This window comes from Emys orbicularis, chromosome 8 (genome assembly GCF_028017835.1).
Source record: "Emys orbicularis isolate rEmyOrb1 chromosome 8, rEmyOrb1.hap1, whole genome shotgun sequence".
NCBI lineage: Eukaryota > Metazoa > Chordata > Testudines > Emydidae > Emys > Emys orbicularis.
In genome coordinates, this window is record NC_088690.1 from 32,546,244 (window position 1) to 32,552,247 (window position 6,004).

Sequence of the window (6,004 nt, forward strand, 5' to 3'; positions counted from 1 at the left end):
TTTCTAGACACTGTGAAATCATAGCTAACTGGCTCACAAGAATGCCTCTCAGAAGAATACCAGCCCTTCAATTGCTCTCTGTGCCACCTGTAGCTTCTGATTTTTATTCACATGAAGATTCTTTAACGTACTGTTTTTAATACTCTTGTGAAGAGTGGCCTCCTTGTCATACTTTTATCTGAGCACTGGAAAGCAGTTCTATAGAGTTTTTAAGCTGAGTTGGTGAATACAGGCCACATTAAGTTCTCTCACATGGACACACTTGGATCTGTACTGTAATTTTTACTTTTCTACAACAGATAACATTGTAAAATACATGCCTTAAGTGTGTGTGGGGGGGGGGGGACGGACAGATTTTGAGCTAGATTGATAACCATTTAACTTTATTCAGACATGTTAAAATAGAAGTTTGGGGTGCTATTGACATTCATGAGAATATGATTTTATCTGGAGAAGGCAAATGGTCAGTTTTTTTTAAATTACTGTAATGTCCAAAAATGTTTAATTTTAGACTTATGCACACTTTCAGCTTGAGTTTTAAAATAATGGAAATTAAGAACTGATGCCTTGTTTTGTAAATTTTCTATGGTATTTATTAGAAAAAAAATGTGTTAAATGCCTTGCCTTTGTGAGAACAGTAAAAGTGCTTCCATAAAAAGAAAACAGACAGGTCCTGAAAGTTTACCAAAGCCACTTGCCAAACAGTTTTTGCCTTTAAGCATGGCTTTAAAAAGGAAGGGGGGAAAAAGACTCAGCAGATATGAAGAATGTAGTAAGAATGTCTGTTCAGTCTTATCAATAGTGTGTGTTCCCAAGTCCATCCACTTCTGTAGTCTTGAAATCCAAGCCTTTTTCCACTAATTGGACAAATCTTAAGTTAATCATACCATACTTGGCTATCTAGTTCATCTTGTCTACTACATATCATATCTTTAAAAAACAAATATTTTCAATGTATACATGGTGTGAACATGTATATTTGGAAGTTGTAATGCATTCTTAATTGCAGGCATGTAATTTAATTGTACCACTTCATGAATTTTGCACAGTGGCCATGTGAACACATCATCGAACTCTGATTTAATAGACTAACATTTGTATACATTTTGGGCCACTGAATTCCAGAACTTAGATTGGCAATTACTGAGGGTAAAAGCAATATGTTGTAACAGAATGTATAAATATTTTTGATGTGTATATTTTATAAACCTCAACACTAAAAACTGTACCTCAAAAGTCAGTTTAGACCAGATACTGTGTGCGCTTTTAAACTCAGTCATAGACCTAGTTTTGGCTGTCAGTGTTCTGTAGGTAAACAGCCACTCTTGGAAAACAAGTTTCCAGTGTTTTCCTTAACTCACTAATAACATTTATATTTGATCCTGTACTTACTTCTTGTAGGTTCATCCTGGTCTCTGGAGAGCAAAGACTGTAAGAATCCAAAGTCAAATGAGTGCAGATTGTGGAATTAAATATTCCAAATAAAATATATAAGAAACACAAACCATGTTGATCTTCAAAGAATGGAGTAGTGAAACTCCAAGGTGTTACTTTTGAAAAGTGAACCTTTTGTAAGTAAATGACTGTTGGTTAGAACACTACAGATCAGAAGTCCTGAACCAAGAGGCCTGTGGGAGAAAATGGGTTGATAAACCTGAATAATGTACAAGACAACTGCCTTTTAGGCAAAAAGGAAGAATGGCAACAGGACAGAATATAGAAATTATGTTTTTGGTTTATTAAATGAAGGTCTTAAAGTGGGAACAATATAATTTAACTTGTTTCAAGATGCTGATTATCTTTGAGGTGGGAAAGACAACTTAAATTTAACACTAAACACTTTTGAGGTACAGTCTGTTTACCCTTTTGGTCTCCCAAATATATATATAGAAAAGTCTAAAAGAGGATGCTTAGATTTTTAAAAAGCACCCTGGGAAATACCTTTTTGTAACTACATCTTGTACAGAATTATTTTTCATCTAAGTAAATCACTAAAAAAAAATTAGGGCAGGGTATGTTCACACAGTTAAGCTGAAAGAAAGCACTAATTTTATCTCTGTAGTTTTTTAAAATTATTTTTAGGCAGATTAAGATTTTAAACTAGATTGTAAATATATTTTGCTATACTTTATCTGTATGTGGCTGCTCAAGCACTTTGTAAGGAAATTAGGATATTTTAGAATGGTACACTATGCATTAAAATGAAATGTGCCTTTAACAATGTCATTAAGTGTTTTGCAGTCATTAATATCACAAATTAAAGTTTAAATAGTTTGTAACTTGTGTCCCAATATGATTTTACTGGTTGACTGAGTAGTGACTTACATATTTCACTTTTTTCCCCCACAGATATCTTTCTGAATATTGAACTTTTGTTACTAACTGCTGCTTACTTTACACTGGGATGCAGTCCTAGGGAGGCTAATATGACCAGCTGTGGAAGAGCACCCTTTATAATAGCTTAATGTTAACAGGGACAATGGCATTTAAAGATTTTGTTTTTAAATTAATAGGAACATGGTTGATTCTTGACTAAGCAAAGCCAAACTTTACCATTGTTCATTTTAAGAAGTTGTAGCAACTTTTCACTTACATTTTAATTAGTATGAAGGCAGTAGGCATTGCTCATGTGCTGCTATAGGTGTCTAAAAGCTACTTTAAATCTAAATGTCCAGGTCATTGGTGGTGTGGTACAGGAACCCTGCCCCTTCACTAATTGGGCTGATAGAGAGCATGCATCATGTGCTGTACTATTTCATTCTTTCCTAAACAGGTGCCTCAAGGCTGGACCATGAGTATTCTGAACATGGGTTATGTGCTGAACCTAAAAAGCCACTCTCCTTTCCAGGGAGCAGCCTAAGGGGACCAGAGTAGGAGATCTCATGTTCCTTTACATATTAAATTTTTTTTACCAACACCCATAAAACATCGGGACCATTCTTTATCACTCAGTCCAGAAAGTGAATTAAGTGGAGACATTTCAGTGTAGCATGTCTTATACTTCCACAAGAAATTGTAAGGTTAATGTTACAGAAGCCATGTGGTGCTCTCCACCAATAGATTTCCTACAAGTGGTATAGAAAAAATGGTGTAACTACATGTACACTGACCAGCAAAAGCATGTATTCTGAATTATTAGGGTACCACCATTCAGAAAAGGCTAAGCTTTTAGGCTAAGGCTTTTTTTTTTAAAAATAGTCTAAACCAGAGGTTTTTAGTCTGCAGATCACCAGTGGTCTGTGGATAGTTCTGTCAGGGTGGCAGCATATGAGAGAAGGAAGGGCCACCCACCTAATTAGTGGAGCTGTGCAGGTGGGGCTCCACTAATCAGATGCCTGGACCCTGGAGAAGACATGTAAGGTGAGGTGGTGGCATTGGGGAAAATAGGAGGTGGGTGGGGAGAGATGGCCCTCTCCCCCACCACAGCAGCCACAGATGAGGTTGGGAAAGAGGGCACATCCATTACATTAGAAAGGTGACAGAAACAATTTTAATTTGTAGAACAAAAAATTAAGTTTTTTTTAATAGTGCTTTTATCTAAAGTGCTTTACAATAATTAGCTAATACAAACATTTGGAAAGTTCATTAAGTGGTCTACTAAGACCCTCAGCAATTTTAAGTGATCCATGGGGGGAAAAAGTGTGTGGTGCTGTTTAGACCAGTGGTTCTCAATGTGACATGCATGGAAGAACACATGGTTAAGAGTATCTAGGGGAGTTAATTCTTTCAGTGGGAGTTAAGCTCCAAATTGTATATAACTATCAGTTTTAACTTAGGATCTTGTTTTTAAAAAGATGAGCTTATAAAGCACCACCAGGGCAAAAAGTGGGATGAAAATATTCTACACTTAACCCCTATTTACTCCTGTAGTAGGACTGAGGTATCAAAGGCTGCAAGGCCTAGAAAAAAAGTTTCCTTTATCTGCTTCCTCTCCTTTAGTGATGGACTAGCTTCAACCTCAAATGGTTTGTAAGAATTGTTAGACCCTTGCATGATCTTTCTCCCAAAGGGGTTCCCCTGGACAGCTCTTCTAAAGGCAGCACCTTGCCTATAAGAGGGAAGGAACCTGTCAAACTTCCCATCCAGTTACCAATGTTGCTATCTTCTGTATGTTAAGTACCTTTTACTTTCAGAAAATCTCTTCTATAGCACCTCTATTCTAGCCTCTGGCAGGCTAGAAAATGATTAAGCATTACCTTTACTCTGTTTCAGACTAGTAAAAGGCTATTGTCTGGAACATTTCCCCCCCTCCCCAAAATGTGCTTTTGCTGTGTATGGAAGGGCTAAGGGGAAGTTTTACATCTTGGCACTAGCTTTTTAGCTAAATGGGAACACACAATAGGTTAACTTTGTACTATTGCTTTTTAGGTTAGCTGAACCACTTTGCTTCAGGTATATTTATTCAAGAGCAACATTCACATTAAGCCTTCAGATCAATTCTGCCTTGTAGAGATGAGGAATAATACACTTTACTACAAGCCTCCCATGCTTCTACCTTACCTCAGTCCCCTTCAAACTGCTCTATAGTTCTAGGATTTTTGTGCCTTTAAGTGGCTAGAGGGTTGCCTCACTGCCACTACAGCAATCTTTGAAGCAGGCTCCTACTTTTCTTCTCTCTGGTCTTCAACACTTTACCACACTCTGTGCTGGAGGGGCAGGCAGGATGACATCTCCCTCATTCCCAGATTTTATGTAAAATGCTTCTTTAGGTCTAAAGCTAAAGTTCTCTGGATTACCATTGAAGGTGACCTTATAGTACTTGCAGCTTGAAAATGTATGTCCCCTCAAAGTTTTTAAAAATTAACTCTTAAAATAAGTTAGTGTACATCTATTTCAGCTCAAGCACAATACATGTTAAGGTTACCTTAACACACAGTGCACAACACAAGTCAACCTGTTAAGAACCTTAACTATTCAGGACATAGAAAGCCCATGTTTTACCTCACAGGCAATGGAAGTAACAGCACACACCAGTAGTCTAGGGCAAGAATAGCATAGCCTATTGACAATCAAGGGAAAATTTATGAAGCTTGAATACAACTTATCTGGAGTAACTGGGTGGAGATATGGGGATACCACCTTTTAGTCCTATGTAATGGGAACTTTAATGATCACATGTAGTTAGGACTTCAATGGCCTAAAAACAAAGCTTAGAGCTGCCATATTTCAATAGTCTTCAGTGAGAGAAAGGGATTAAAACTGAAGCAGCAAGAAAACAGTCAGCACTATTGCCAATTAGTAATGTTAGCACTGGGCACAAAGCCCTCCCTTGGATGGATTAGGACCAGATGTGTAGCAGCCTGACCCCCTCAGCTGTTCATTTTGATAATTAAATAAGTCTTGCACCTGTGATGCAAATTTTGTTCAGAAACCAGAAGTACATTTGTTGCTTTGAACACAAAGGGACACTGTCAATAGACATCCAGTTTTGGAAGCAATTAGTTTGGGGGAGGGGAGACAACTTCTGACTTAACTCCTCAGCACCTGGACTATCATTTCAAATACTAAGTGCTAATTTAGAATGCATCAGTGCTAAAAGCTTAGCTATTAATATAGATTAAAGTGACAGGACAGTATCAGTATTTGACATACTTGATCATCTTTTGTAGAATACCAGATGTCAAAGTTCCCAAGAATTCAAATAAGTCAGTCTGTGTTTTTTAGTTGCTTCAGAGTTAAGTGAAATTCACAGAAACAGGGTGAGATCTCAATGAGAATCAAGGAGGCTGTGCCAACAATGACTAATCTTTTCATAACAAGTTCAGAAACCTTCAGCAGCAGTTGTGCAAATATTCAAGCTGCTTTTGGGCAACTGTTTGCACTGTGGGTTAATCTACCATACTGTAAATTGCAGCTAACTACAAATATTAAAACTACACTAGAGATTAAAAATTGCCAAGAAAGTGAGTGTGAAAGTATCCTTGATAGGACCCATTTTAGTATTAAGATCTGCCAGATTATGTTCAATCTTATACTACTCCAACTACATCACATTCTAGTGAAA